Source organism: Hyla sarda, chromosome 10, assembly GCF_029499605.1.
Source record: "Hyla sarda isolate aHylSar1 chromosome 10, aHylSar1.hap1, whole genome shotgun sequence".
NCBI lineage: Eukaryota > Metazoa > Chordata > Amphibia > Anura > Hylidae > Hyla > Hyla sarda.
The window spans coordinates 11,563,381-11,579,480 of record NC_079198.1 but is presented as its reverse complement, the minus strand read 5'-3'; the positions used below and the strand labels follow the sequence as shown (position 1 = coordinate 11,579,480).

The 16,100-nt window shown below is 42.9% G+C and overlaps 1 protein-coding gene across 4 annotated transcripts in view; it reads left to right on the top strand.

Moving 5' to 3' along the window:
* Positions 1-16,100, top strand: part of LOC130293942 (chemerin-like receptor 1) — a 99,925-nt gene that overhangs the window by 53,997 nt on the left and 29,828 nt on the right. The window contains exon 3 of one of the 4 annotated variants that reach the window (XR_008848327.1): positions 10,553-10,932. The exons of 2 other annotated variants lie outside the window; for them this stretch is intronic. The gene's annotated coding sequence lies outside the window, so the exon portion shown is untranslated. Of the gene's footprint in view, positions 1-9,678; positions 9,816-10,552; positions 10,933-16,100 lie in introns of those variants that run through there. One more of the 4 variants, XM_056543253.1, reaches the window with a different exon arrangement.

Below are 16,100 nucleotides of genomic sequence, written 5' to 3'. Positions count from 1 at the left end.
GTCTTCCCCGAACAAGCTGTAACAGCAAAGCACCGATCTAACGATCAGTATAAGCAATCTAATGACATGCTTATGAAAGTCCCCTACAGAGACTTAAAGACTGTAAAAAAAGAAAAAGAAAAAACATAAAACTTTAATATAAAGAAAAAATAAGAAAGCCCATCCTTAAAATTTTTTTAATTGCCCCCTTTTCCCAATTTGTAATAAAAAAAATGTAAACAAATAAAAAAATATAACAATATTTGGTATTTTCTCATGTGGAAATGGCCGAACTATTAAAATATAACATGGTAAACAGCGTAAATGAAGTAAAAAATACTACACCAGAATTGCTGCGTTTTGGTCGCATAATATATCTGTAAAAATGTAATAAAAAGTTTAATCTACCCAAAATAAACTAAAGGTCACTCTGCATATTATACAGCCCTGTAAACAGAAAAATAAAAAAAGTTATAGGGGTCAGAATTGGGTAATTTTGGGCATAAATAAAGATAACATGTCAGTTTTACTGTAAGGTTCACTGCGTAAATACAAAAGCCCCCACAATTAGCAAAAATAATATTTTTGTTGTTTTTTATTTTTTTTATTTTATTTGAAAAGACAAACACTTTTAAGGGGTTAAATATTACAGCAGTCCAACTTTATGTAAACCACAATGCGCCCTCCCCAAGTACCGAGCGCTGCCAGGAGCCTTCTCACAGATGACAGCCGAGTCCTATCCAAAATAAAATTAAGGATTTTTGGAACACGATTCTAGATAAATGCTAAAACAATTGAAGATACAAGACGACGAGCTTTTAAAATAAACGTTGACAATTTCCCTGGAGAGTTTGCGGCTTTTTCAGATTGCAAAAATAAAGTGGCCAAAAAATGAAGAAAGATTTGTAGAATATTTCAGATTTCTTACGTTATTTTTGTCTTTGTTCATGTTCGCCATTATATTAGTGTTGCTCACGAATATTCGCAATTCGAATATTATTCGCGAATATCGCATATTCGCGAATTCGCGAACTTCGCGAATATAGCGCTATATATTCGTAATTACGAATATTCGTTTTTGGTTTTTTTTGTTTTTTTTTCACAGTACACATCACAGTGATCATCCCTCTCTGCTTCCAGCTTGTGTGGTGTAAAGAAGGCTGTAATACTACTGTGTGAGACTGGCGTGCGAAAATTCGCATGTGCGTAAATTCGCATATGTTAATTTTCGCATATGCGAATTTTTGCGTATGCTAATTTTGCATATGCTAATATTCACATATGTTAATTTTCGCATACGCGAATTTACGCATATGCGGAAATAAAATGAGAATATTCAAATATGCGAATATTCGCGAATATATGACGAATATTCGTCCATATATTCGCGAATATTCGCGAATTCGAATATGGCCTATGCCGCTCAACACTACATTATATAACAGCATTGAACAGACTGGACAAGAAATGAAATTTGGTATGGGCTTGAAGGATCCCGTAGCTGAGATGTCAGATAGGTGGGTTGTGGCCTAACTAAAGGGGGTGGCTTTGGTTTTGCTTGGTTTTACTTGAGTGGCAGCCCAGACAGTGGTACAAGGGTGGTACAAGGGTGGTACAAGTGGGATGGCTGACGCTGTCACACCGGCCATGGTTTGGATCTTAATGGTCATAAAGGCTTAAGGGCTTCCACTGGGACTCCTCACACACTGTAGGTCTGTAGACTGCACTTAAATTGTGGTACTTGTATTTCCCGTAGGACTTGTCTTGTGTAGGTGTCCTGGCTGAGTCGGACATAGTGGTTACTTTAAACGACTCATGGTTTGCTTCATTGAAGCTCTTCTAAAATGGACCCACCATTCTTAAAGGGACCACTGGGGAAACTTGGCTGTGGCACCCAAACATCTGGTGCATGGAGCGACCTTCACTCTGTGCAGGATGACTGGCAATGCGGGGCAAAGACTCGTGACGTCACGGTTATGCCCCGCTCGTGACATCCCAGCCATGCCCCCTTAATGCAAGTCTATGGGAGGGGGCGTGAATTACGTCATGAGCTTCCAGGGAGATCACGGGGGTCCCCAGCTGTAGCACCCCTGCGATCAGACATCTTATCCCCTATCCTTTGAATAGGGATAAGATGTCTAGGAGTGGAGTACCCCTTTAAGCATTCAGATGGTAAGGCTAGACTTTAGGCTGAAGCAGGGTTACCCAAGTTGATGGTATGTTTTTTAGGTTCCCTTTCTTTACTCGATCCCTTATCGCTAGCTCTTTGACTTTCCCTGTGAAGTAAATGGTAATGGGGGTGGGAAAACACATCGATGTTTCTCCAGTATGCAGTTCCCGACAACAAGGTGTGACTTTGAAAACTCATCACTTTTTTCTAGCCCAAACACAGGTCAGGACTAGATTAAGACAGGGCCTTGGAATGGAAAATATTAGCAGTAAACAAGCTGAAACCCCATGGTTGGGGTTAGTTGGCTTAGTCCCAATCTGACCTCAGTTGTTTTCCTCTTGCAAACTTTCAACAGAGAGGCTGCTCTAGATGTCCTTTCACATGAAGGCTGATCTAACCTCTTCTCAGAGGAGGGGCTAAACTACAGCTGGCCCTCTTAATTCCTCTCAGAAGAGATGCTGGACCAGAACAAGCTTCTTCCTTCCATCTGGAAGGTTCCTATCTATGTGTATAGGTTAACACTTAATGCTCCCAGACATGTCTGGTACATCCCAGTTACAACAGCATGTAAATTGGTATAGAACAGCAGAAATACACATTTGTTGTAACATTGGGAAGAAACCATTAAGTCTGACTCTATACTCCACTTATACCACCGTACCTACATGGAGTATCCACTTAAGGTGACAGCCCTCAGTTGATTAAAGATCCTGTCCTTACTAAGTGCAGGGTTCCTAACTTGAATGAAGGAGAATGGTCAAATAACAAGGTTGGAAGCAGCGCGAGTAGAACCGGAACCAGTTGTCAGTCCAAACCGGGAGTCAAACCGAGGTGTAGCGTCAGAATCCAAATTAAGAATGATAGACAGGAATCAGAAAGCCGTGTAGAAGCACAGCAAGATCCAGCAGAAACAAACACGTGTGAGGAGGAATAGAACCACCTTAAATCTTAAATCTGGCTCCGACAGACTGCGGGTGATGCCGATGCCAAGCCTGATTGGCCCAGCGTCCTAGCTCCCTGATGGGCTGACCACATGGTGGGCTGACCGTGGTTGACCACAGTTTTAGGTCCGGTTGTAAAAGCGCATACGGCGCAAAAATGAGCCGACCGGACCGAACGTTTCACTCCGGCCGGCTCATTGAAATGAATGACATACGGGAGCGCATACGGTCACATACGGGAGCGCGAGATTTTAGCTCCCCCCTGCCGTATGCGCTCCCGTATGGGACAAAACGTAGTGTGAACCCAGCCCCAATAACTATGCCTTGTTTCTTAGAACATTACAACCTTCTGTAAATTCTTCCCTACCATCTATCATTCATTTCTGTTAAACCATCACAGTAGGGATAAAATCATATTCTTGGCTCTCATATTATAGTACAGTGGTCCCTCAAGTTACAATATTAATTGGTTCCAGGACGACCATTGTATGTTGAAACCATTGTATGTTGAGACCAGGACTCTATGGAAACCTGGTAATTGGTTCTAAAGGTACCAAAATGTCATCCAAAAATAGGAAAAAGTGAGAATTAAAGAAAAATAAGTAGATAACTAATATAGATAAAGCAAATCCTCATATATAATAGTAGGAAAGATCTGCTGGGAGCTGTAATCACTGTCTATATCAGTGTTTCCCAAGCAGGGAGCCTCCAGCTGTTGCAAAACTACAACTCCCAGCATGCCCGGACAGCCTTCGGCTGTCCGGGCATGCTGGGAGTTGTTGTTTTGCAACAGCTGGGGCCAGCCTGCTTGGGAAACACTGGTCTATGTAGAGGACAGGAGCTTCTTCAGGGTCCTATACAGTATGCAGTGTCCTAAAAAAGTAATGGAGCCGCCCTCACCTGGTGTCCAAAGGAGCAGCTAACCCTCGTACAGGTAAAGAGTACATGTAATACCTACCTGTACTGTAGGGGGCGCTACCAGACACCAGTCAGCGCATACACTTCAGTAGTACAGGTAAAGAGTACAGAACATGTAATACCTCCCTGTACTGTAGGGGGCGCTACCAGACACCAGTCAGTGCATACACTTCAGTAATACAGGTAAAGAGTACAGAACATGTAATACCTCCCTGTACTGTAGGGGGAACTACCAGACACCAGTCAGTGCATGCACTTCAGTAATACAGGTAAAGAGTACAGAACATGTAATACCTCCCTGTACTGCAGGGGGCGCTACCAGACACCAGTCAGTGCATACACTTCAGTAATACAGGTAAAGAGTACAGAACATGTAATACCTCCCTGTACTGTAGGGGGCGCTACCAGACACCAGTCAGTGCATACACTTCAGTAATACAGGTAAAGAGTACAGAACATGTAATACCTCCCTGTACTGTAGGGGGAACTACCAGACACCAGTCAGTGCATACACTTCAGTAATACAGGTAAAGAGTACAGAACATGTAATACCTCCCTGTACTGTAGGGGGCGCTACCAGACACCAGTCAGTGCATACACTTCAGTAATACAGGTAAAGAGTACAGAACATGTAATACCTCCCTGTACTGTAGGGGGCGCTACCAGACACCAGTCAGTGCATACACTTCAGTAATACAGGTAAAGAGTACAGAACATGTAATACCTCCCTGTACTGTAGGGGGAACTACCAGACACCAGTCAGTGCATACACTTCAGTAATACAGGTAAAGAGTACAGAACATGTAATACCTCCCTGTACTGTAGGGGGCGCTACCAGACACCAGTCAGTGCATACACTTCAGTAATACAGGTAAAGAGTACAGAACATGTAATACCTCCCTGTACTGTAGGGGGCGCTACCAGACACCAGTCAGTGCATACACTTCAGTAATACAGGTAAAGAGTACAGAACATGTAATACCTCCCTGTACTGTAGGGGGCGCTACCAGACACCAGTCAGTGCATACACTTCAGTAATACAGGTAAAGAGTACAGAACATGTAATACCTCCCTGTACTGTAGGGGGTGTTACCAGACACCAGTCAGTGCATACACTTCAGTAATACAGGGGTTTTACCAGTGAATGCCCATTCTGATTGGTCAGTTCTTCCAGCCATTGACACGTTTCACATATCTGGACTATCTGTACATTGTATGTTGAGTCTGGCTTCAACTTACGATGGTCCAGAAAAGACCATTGTATGTTGAAACTATTGTATGTTGAGGCCATTGTAAGTTGAGGGATCATTGTATAATCAAATATCACATAGGCGTGAGACACCAGCAATGGTCACGTTATGGCAATTGTGTAAGATTTGCCTAGAAACAGATGTGGAGAAATGTTCTGGAAAACAAGAAATGGGACCAGGGGTAAGAAATAACATATATAAGTGCTGAAGGGTAGAATTAAAAACATATTGTATCAGATGAAGGTGCAAGTACCGGGGGAGTTTCCTGTTTTGGAACTTAGAAGTGGAGAAGAAAGGACAGGATACAAGGAGCAGAGTTTATGGCCCTTCATAAATTGGGTTTCTTGAGAGGAAGAATGTGCTTTGTATTATATTTTCTTGTGTAACTTGGTCTTCACACGTAATTCATGAACAGTATGATGATTCTTTGAGGAGCAGCAAAATGTTCACCGGGGTCATTAAAAGGGTATGTACACTTTTGTAACAGTTTTATTGCAAAAATGTACCCTAAAAAAATATTAAGAAATAAAAGCGTTGTCACATAGGGCAGGGAATAGTGCGCCCAAGGGGTACCCCGAACCCCTCTCCCTGCCAACTTACATAACCAGTCTAAGGGTGCGTTCACACTGCAGAATCTCCGCTTGCTGAATTCAGCGAGCAGAGATTCCGTGTGGCGGCCGTAGTTGAAAATACTTCGGTGTTAGGGCCGTGGGGCACTGAGCCGTCACCATTGACGGCTGTGCAGTGCTCGCGGAACACGTTCTTTCTTTGTGTGGAACAATTTCAGCGGCGGCATTGTCCACCGCTGAAATTCCGCAGTACGAACAGGTCTCGCGGAGACCCATTCAAACTAATGTTAAGTTCACACCACAGAATTCTGTAGTGTGAACGTACCCTAAGAAGCAGTTCTACAACTGGATACTAGTCCCAATAAATGGCAAGTATGAGAAAATCAACAAAACAGGATAACAGGTAATATTGCGGCAAGATTACCCAGGAATGACGGTAGTGAACAGGTTAAGGGTGGTTTCACACCACATTTTGTACTTACGGTTCCCGTATATGGCTGGGAGGAGGGGGGGCAGGGCTTAATCGCGGCGCCCGCACTCAGCCGTATAGGGGAACCATATTTAATGCATGTCTATGTCTATACGCCACACTCCGTTAGAATCAGCCCCCGGAGCGAGCACGCTCCGGGGGCTGATTCTAACGGGGTGCGGTGTGGAAGATCACGGGGGTCCCCAGTGGCGGGACCCCCGCGATCAGGCATCTTATCCCCTATCCTTTGGATTGGGGATAAGATGTCTTTGTGCCGGAGTACCCCTTTAACATATCCTGAGAGGTATTGTGTGAGATCAGCCTACTGTGTATTAGCTGTCACACCCCCTCCCATAGCCACGAATAGAGGGGCATGGTGTGACATCATGATGACAGAAGCCCAAGGCTTCCGTGACCATAACGCCGCAATGCCGGCCCGTAGATCGTGGGTAGTCCCAGCAGCCGGGACCCCTTTGATCAGACATGTTATCACCTATCCTTTGGAGTACCCCTTTAAGGTGGATAATGCAAAATACTATAGACTCCACTCTCCAGTTTATCTATTGTTCTGAGGTCTGACTGTGAAACCTGCAACAGCATCATCATTGCATAGTGGGGCCCCATTACAAGCGTTCTTACGGTTCTTTGTTTTGCCCTTCTATAGAACCTGATATTGTATATTTGCTGTTATTTAGTAAAAATTCTATCGTTTTTTTATCCCATCGCACTCGGACGTCACCCAATAAAGCAATGGAGACCCAGGTAGATGAGCTGGAGCCACTCCAGGGATATGGAGGACGCCCACCCCTGGTCTCTGCTCTTATTTTCCATCAAACACAAGGTACTGGCTGAAATTATAGACGGAACGTTAATACGGAGGAGATTGAAAATGAAATTGCAGAAATTGCAAAGAGTGCTTTTTCTATTTCAAGACCAACCAGACTCAATCATGGCATGTTCTATGTTTCCGGTCCTCAATGATCACTCGGAAACCTGCTCTTTGATGTGCGCAAAATTATTCTAAAGACAACCTTCAGCGTCCGTTCGACAGACGTATATCTCATTGCGTCCTATGTGATCAGCAAGTACGAGATTCGAGACTGGGTCAACGGGACCTGGACAAGTGGCCAAACATGACTTGTGGTTGGTTGGTTGGTTGGTTGCTAGGAGCCCGCCTGCTATACAAAAGGAGGAAGAGCTATCTCAATGTTAAACATTTACCGGAGGAGACGCAGAAGAGGAAGCAAACAAGTCATTAGGAGAAGTGCTACATTGTGTATTAATAACTTCAGAACAAGAGGGTGGAATGGAAGGGACAAGTGGTCCACTTGTTGAGTGCGGAAGCATCGCTAGAACAACTAAAATAAACTTGTGCATCACATTCAGAGGTAATTTGCAAATGATTTATTTTTCAACTTAAGACCAGACGTACAAACTGCTGGTGAGAGGCGTCGTAAAACAGCTGGGGAGCGCAATAAAGCCGCAATGCTTAACGAAATGCCCATTATGGCCGCTATAAAAGTCACATCAAGTCACCTGTTGAGAAAAGTGCGGCCAAACAACAGCAAAAAAAGCCATTCTAGTGCACTAAGGAGCATATGTAATAGAATATTGTATAGAAATAGTAATTCACATACTGTTAGCAGTGGGGTGCACGGGGCATCTGAGCAATGGGCGCCTCCAATAAGTTATTACTAATTCTCTATTTGTTGTAGAGCAGAGGTCCCAAACCCAGTCCTCAAGGTCACCAACAGTCCAGGATTAAAATGTTTCCCTGTTCTATTCTAATTAAGTAATAAAAAAAATGACTGGGTTGAGGACCACTGTCTTAAAGGGGTACTCCGCCCCCTAGACATCTTATCCCCAACCAAAGGATAGGGAGGGCTGTGGTCATGAAGTCACACCCCCATCCCATAGACATGAATGGAGGGGGACCTGCCGTGACACCACGGCCACCCAAAGCCGGAGTTCTGAACTTAATGTACAGAACACTGGAGTGCCAGACCGGAGATTACAAGGGTCCCATTGGCCGGATTTTTTTTAATAGAAGTCATTTACAAATCTGTTTAACTTTCTGGCACAAGTTGATTTAAAAGAAAATGTTTTCCAGTGGAGTACCCGTTTAAAGGGGTATTCCAGGATTTGTATTTCTTCAGCCTTTGAGTCTATGATGCCAAGTTATAATTCTGTGTAATTTGCTTCTATTACCTCCTTTCGCCACTTTGTCCAGTTTTCCTGCGCAGACACCCAGAAGTGCTGTAGTGCAAGTCTTTTTATTTTGTTTTTGTCTCTGACCTTTCCCTGTGCTCTATGCGGCCAGAGACAGTATTTCTTCAGTCACATGGTCTCCAGGGGGTGTGGCCATGCGGCAGAAGACAGGAGGATAGCATTACTTCAGTAATTCCTTTCAACCCTGTTATCCACCCACCCACTGCAGCATAGCCACGCCCCCTGAAGACCATGTGACATGTGACATACTGTCCCTGGCCTCGTGCCACATTTGAGCTACACGTGTCATACGAATCAGCAAACACGTTTTATAACAAAATCTTGTGAATTAGAGAATTTCCATTCATCGTTTTTTTTGTCTGTTTTAAGAGCCATAAAAAGCCCCAAAAAAGGTATTTTACCTGATTATTCTTTTGACTCTTAAAGGGGTACTGCGCTGCTCAGTGTTTGGAACAAACTGTTCCGAACGCTGGAGCCGGCGTCGGGAGCTCGTGGCGTCATAGCCCCGTCCCCTCATGACATCACACCCCACCCCCTCAATGCAAGTCTATGGGAGGGGGCGTGACGGCTGTCACGCCCCCTCCCATAGACTTGCATTGAGGGGGTGGGGTGTGACATCATGAGGGGGCGGGGCTATGACATCACGAGCTCCCGGCGCTGGCTCCAGCGTTCGGAACAGTTTGTTCCAAACACTGAGCAGCGCAGTACCCCTTTAAACCATTACTGTCATTTAGAACAGCATTTGATATGTTGCTCAAACTAAGGCCTCAAGTTACTGCTAGTCCCTCCAGCTGTCACTCAAACCCGACCTTTACACTGCATAAGTCTATGGAGTGAAAAGGTCGGATTTGCTGGCCGGGGAAAGAAGCTAGTTTCCATGCACTGGCTTACATTTCAGGATTTAAGCGGGTCTCAGGAACCGGGTGCCATCTCGACTTCTGACATGTCGGGGGGCAACATATCAAACGTTGTTCTAAATGACACTAAAACTTTAAAGGGGTACTCCAGTGAAAAACAATTGTTTTTCATATCAACTGGCTCCAGAAAGTTAAACAGATTTGTAAATTACTTCTATTAAAAAAAATCTTAATCCTACCAGTACTTATCAGCTGCTGAAGTTGAGTTGTTGTTTTCTTTCTACTGTCTGTCTCAGGAACTGTCCAGAGTAGCAGCAAATCCCCTTAGCAAACCTATCCTGCTCTGAAACAAACAGAGATGTCAGCAAGCCGAGAGAGAGCACTGTTGTCAGACAGAAAAGAACAACTCAACTTCAGAAGCTGATCAGTACTGGTAGGATTAAGATTTTTTTTTTATAGAAGTAATTTACAAATCTGTTTAACTTTCTGGAGCCAGTTGATGTGAAAAAAAAAAATTTCCCACCAGAATACCCCTTTAAGTTCTATTAAACTAAACGTGCACACAAACATTTAATTTATGACCGCAAACTTGTATGCAACATGGCATTTTTTTTGTGGCCGATTTCACTAGCATAAAAAAATAAATAAAATAAAAAATGTGCTGTTTTTTTTTTTTTTTTGGGTGCTCAGTATTTCCAGTCATAAAAAAAAAGTTGTTTTTTTTTTTCTTTTTTTATTATTCTGGCAAAAAAACTGATGAATATTTCTCCATTTAAAAATAAACATTTTTTTTACAGCTGAAGAAAAATACTGCCCAAAATTATGTGTGAACGTGGCCTAAAGCAGGTCAAGTGGAAGTTTTTTTTTAACTTTTTAAAACTTTTTTTTTTTGTATTAGTAGGCACCAGGATATTGGTATTTGGTCAAAAAATAGGGCAATTGTAAAAAAAAAATGCATCATAGGTATTATTAGTATGTTTAATAATAGTTGACATTCATAAAAGTATTCTTTTCATAATTCTATATATTTGATTGATTGGTTTTCGTTTGGTCCTAATTCAGCTTTTTACTAAATAGATAAAATAGGATTATTGTAATATAACAATAAGAATAATTTCCCAGTAGTACCACAGTAATAATGTCAGTAATGATTTATTCTCATCTCTGTAGACGGGAATGTCTCAGCTCTATGGGGAGGATCTATACTGGAGCCGTGTTCACATTATGTACTTACAAGTAACAATTACAGTTATATTACTTTATATGACACCAACGTAACCTGAAATATAGAGCAGCTGGGGAGGAAAATGTACATATTCAATGTAGAAGACGCGTAATGTGGAAAAGACACAAGTGTAGGTGAAGGCGAATCCAGCTAGTAACAGACCTAAGAATATTATCTGTATTAAAGACTTCAATTCAATCTATCTATATATCTATCTATCTATACAAACAAGAGGATAACAGCCGCACACTGCAGGAGCTAAGCTATATGTGAAATATGACATATTTTATTACTGCTATAGAGAAATATAAAGGCTCTTAGCTTACCATTTGGCCAAATAGTGTGTACCATCTATTTATCTATCTATCTCATATCTATCTATCTCATATCTATCTATCTATCTATCTATCTATCTCAAATCTATCTATCTATCTATCTCATATCTATCTATCTCATATCTATCTATCTCATATCTATCTCATGTCTATCTATCTATCTCATATCTATCTATCTCATATCTATCTATCTCATATCTATCTATCTATCTATCTATCTCATATCTATCTATCTATCTCATATCTATCTATCTATCTCATATCTATTTATCTCATATCTATCTATCTATCTCATATCTATTTATCTCATATCTATCTATCTCATATCTATCTATCTCATATCTATCTCCTATCTATCTATCTCATATCTATCTATCTATCTCATATCTATCTATCTCTCTCACATGTATCTGTTATTTGGGATGATACTGTAGCTGACGTCTTACTGTTCTCCATTACTCTGAGGACAATATTTAGCACTGACAGGAGGATTGTGACTCCCAGACTCTTCTCTCGTGTAGTTTCCCTTAGATCTACATTCCTGAGATGGACCCGTCATGTCATTTGGCAGAAACTCAGAAACTAGAAGATATTTTTCATTTTACAATCCGTTTTATGACACGATCCTTATTTTACAAGCTCGTAAACCGTACGGTGACATTTAGGAGGAGAGTGAGAAGTAATAACATTGTGGAAGTCGTGAAAGTAGAGAGCGAATCCCCTTCGGTTATCACATCTATGGCGCATATTATCCGTGCGCTATTATTATCATATCACGATTGTAACATACGGTTTTGTATCAGTCCCCCCCCCCCCCCCCCCAGAAAAGGAAACTAAAAACTGAAAAAAACTTATGTAATTTTATGTTTATAAAAAACTTATACAGTTGTTATAATCCTTTCCGCAGCCTCCTGGGACTCCGGCAGCATTTCTCGGCTTCTAGCAGGGAGCCGCCACGTCATGGCCACGCCCCTTGTGATGTCACCACCACGCCCCTTCAATGCAAGTCTATGGGAGAGGGCGTGACGGCCGTCACGCCCCCTCCCATAGGCTTGCATTGAGGGGGCGTGCTCGTGAGGTCACAAGGGGGTATGGCTGTGATGTCATGAGCCTCTGCCGCTGCCCTCGATGCTCTAAACGAACGTCGAGTGCAGCAGGGTGATAGCGACGTTCGAAGTTGGACCCCCGTGATCAGACATCTTATGCCCTATCCTTTGTATAGGGAATAAGATATCTAGTGGCGGAGTACCCCTTTAAGACTCCCTGCGGTCCTAATTTATAAACTAGGGAGGCAGGCGATATGCCGCTCAGCTCCCCAGCTCTCCAGTGATGTGAAGAATTGAACATCTCTGCACTGTAACTTCATATTCCCCACCAGGAGCCCTGATTGGCCGGCACTGACTGGCCAATTACGGCTCTTGGCGGGGAATATGAAATTACAGTAATATGATTTCATATTACTGGGAGGCAGACGGCTGGGGAACGGCACACAATGAGGCCAGCATCCCCGGCAGGAGCCATCCCTCCCACTACTACTCCCATCATGGAACAGATTCTGGTCCATGATAGGAGTAGTAGTACAAGCACTCCCGCAGAGTCACCACAGCTGCCTTCAGAGCTTCCGTAACCACAGGGATGCTGCAGGAGTCCTGGGCACCTGTGGAAAGGAATATAAAAACAGTATAGGGTTTTTATAAACATAAACAAGCGGTTTTGTCAGTTTTTGGTTTCCTGTTTTTTGAGGAAAAAAACTGATACAAAACCTTGTGTTAAAATGGTGACATGAATGTAGCCTAATCACCAAGATGGACCAAATTAACGCTTTAGAAGATATTTTATGTTTGGAGCAAATATATAAGTATTTGCTGTTTTGTGTTTTTTTTTTTTTTTTTTTTGTGTATATAAAACACCAGGATAGAGATTGGTGACATATTTGGGAATGATCTGTGAAAATCCTGAAAACAGAGATCCCAGAATTGGAAGGAAATGGCGTCTATACTTAGTCTGCGAAAATAATTAATCTGGGAAATGACTTCTCCGACCTTTACATTAATGATGGGAAATACTCAGAGGAATCCGGACATTATCAGACATTCTAGAGATTACTGCCTGTGCAGAGAAACAGGGGAAAAGATTCATTCTTATTTCATTCATTCACCATTTCATTCATTTAAGACTGTAGTCTGCTGTCATTCATAGATGCATTTTGTCATTTTATATTGTTCATCATTTGTTAGTGTTTTATTTTTTTAATTTCTTGATTTATTATTGAAAAAAAATAATTCATCCATTCATATATCGATATCTTTGATTAATTGTTTGAACAATGCTTGATTGGTTAACTGATTCATTTATTAATTCATTCACTTAAATCGTACTTGTCAGATCCCACAAAAAAAGAAAAACATTTATAATATGTTACACAGTAGCTAATCCTGATCCTGTATATATAATTTTTATGTCTTTATAACACATATTTATTATAAAAATCCCTCTTTTCATTAGCTCACAGTGTTAGAAATCCTCTTAGGGGAAGGGGGCGTGTCTCTCCCTTGTGGTAGTGGGAGGTGATTGGTGTGTGGTGGAAGGGGACGTGTCCCTCCTTTGTGGTGGTGGGAGGTGATTGGTGTGTGGTGGAAAGGGGCGTGTCCCTCCTTTGTGGTGGTGGGAGGTGATTGGTGTGTGGTGGGAGGGGGCGTGTCCCTCTCTTGTGGTGGTGGGAGGTGATTGGTGTGTGGTGGGAGGGGGTGTGTCCCTCCTTTGTGGTGGTGGGAGGTGATTGGTGTGTGGTGGAAGGGGGCGTGTCCCTCCTTTGTGGTGGTGGGAGGTGTTTGGTGTGTGGTGGAAGGGGCGTGTCCCTCCTTTGTAGTGGTGGGAGGTGATTGGTGTGTGGTGGGAGGGGGCGTGTCCCTCTCTTGTGGTGGTGGGAGGTGATTGGTGTGTGGTGGGAGGGGGTGTGTCCCTCCTTTGTGTTGGTGGGAGGTGATTGGTGTGTGGTGGGAGGGGGTGTGTCCCTCTCTTGTGGTGGTGGTGTTTGTCTTGTGCTGTATGGTGACTGACTTGTGATGAATGGCAACCCACACTGCCTTTGGTGCTGCAGACTGACTGACTGAAGACTATTGCTTTTCTTACCAAGGGTTTAGTGCTTACCGCTAGGCTTTGACGTTCACCTGAGCATAGGGGATTTTCCTTAGAAGATGCATGGCTGCAGGATTAGACTTCTGATTAGCTTGAGGCCTCCTCAGATCACCTCACACTTCTCTCTGACTTCTCCACACTGTACATCAGGAGGTCAGCTCACAGCTCTGGCTGGAACAAAACTAGAACTACACTGGGCAGCTCCACCCCCTTCCATTATATGCAGGGCAATTTGGAGGATTCCCATTGGGGCAGACAGGTCACGTGATCCACTCTGCACCTTCTCTGCTAACAGACTAAAAGAAACAGTAACATAGAAAATTCTAGTATGACAATGGCATAACAATTTAATATATTGAGTCCTGAGCAGTGGGGCCAAGAAGGACACTGAAGGCAACATCACCCTGACAGGATGAGCAGGATACCGTATTCCATACTGGATCACCACACATACACATCTACATACATATCTACACACACAGATATACATACACATATATACACACACAGATATACATACATATACAGTAGAATCTCCCAATAGCGGGGAATAAAAAAGTGCCCACTATTGAGAGATGTCCCTTATTGGGAAAAGGCTCAAAATACTTCCTAAATAATCGAATATTGTCCTGTACTAACTCCAGAGTGTAATTACCTCTAAAACACGATAAAAAGCTATATTACAGTAGAATCTCCCAGTGTCGTTTAATCTCCTCTTACCCCCCCCCCGTATCATGTCACCCCCCTTTATACCCTGTGCCACCTTATTCCCCCATGCCTTGTGCCAAATTATCCCCCCCTTTTACCCCCTGTGACACATCATTTCCCCTTGATCCCCCCCCCCTCTTTATGAAGTGGCACAGGGAAATAAAGGGGGAATAAAATGGCACAAGGGGTGGTAAAGAGGGGGGTGATGAATTTGCACAGAGGGAAATAAAGGGGGAATTAAATGGCACAGGGGGGATCAAGAGGAAATGATTTGGCACAGGGGGTAAAAAAGGGGTGAATGATGTGGACAGGGGGTAAAAAAGGGGTGAATGATGTGGACAGGGGGTAAAAAAGGGGTGAATGATGTGGTCGGTGGACATACAGAAGCAGGAGACCACTGTTTAAACATCGGTCTTCTACTTCTGTGCTGAGGCTTCTGCAGGGGGGGGGGGTGCAGCGGGGACCTGGGCCCCTTATTGGGGTATTGGCTCTACCCCCCTGACGGCGGCCCTGTATACAAGATAGGACCGGCACATAAGCCTGGTTGTCACCTTTGTTTTGTTCCCTATTGTCCACTATTGTGAGTGTTTTGTCCCCTATTGTCCCCTTTCGGGTGTGTCCATGTCCGCTATTGGGAATGTCTCCTGTTCGGAGGGTGCGAATCCATTAAGACTTATGCGACTCTGCCGGGAAATTAAAAATTGTCCCCTATTGGGAGGTGTCAGCCGCTAAGTTAGATTTCACTGTATATACACACAGATATATATACATATACAAACACACACAGGATTTTTTTTTGCCATTATAGGTAAAAGCTTATTTTGCCAACCCTTGACTCCGCCCATTGGCCCGCCTTTTAACGTGCTCCAACTTACTACTGGGGTGACAAACTACAAACAAACCGCATTCCCATGTAATTAGCTTACTACTGGCACACTGTAACAAACCTCCTCCTTATGTAATCACTAGTGTTGAGCGGCATAGGCCATATTCGAATTTGCGATATTTCGCAAATATATGGACGAATATTCATCATATATTCGCTAAATTCGCAAATTTGCAATATTCACATTTTATGTTCGCATATGCGGAAATTAGCATACGTGAAAATTAGCATATAAAAAAAATTGTATATGCAAAAATGCGCATATGCGAAAATTTGCATATGCTAATTTTCCCGCCAGTCTCACACAGTAGTATTAGAGCCTTCTTTACACCACACAAGCTGGAAGCAGAGAGGGATGATCACTGTGATGTGTACTGTGAAAAAAAAAAAAATAAACGAATATTCGTCATTGCAAATATATTCGCG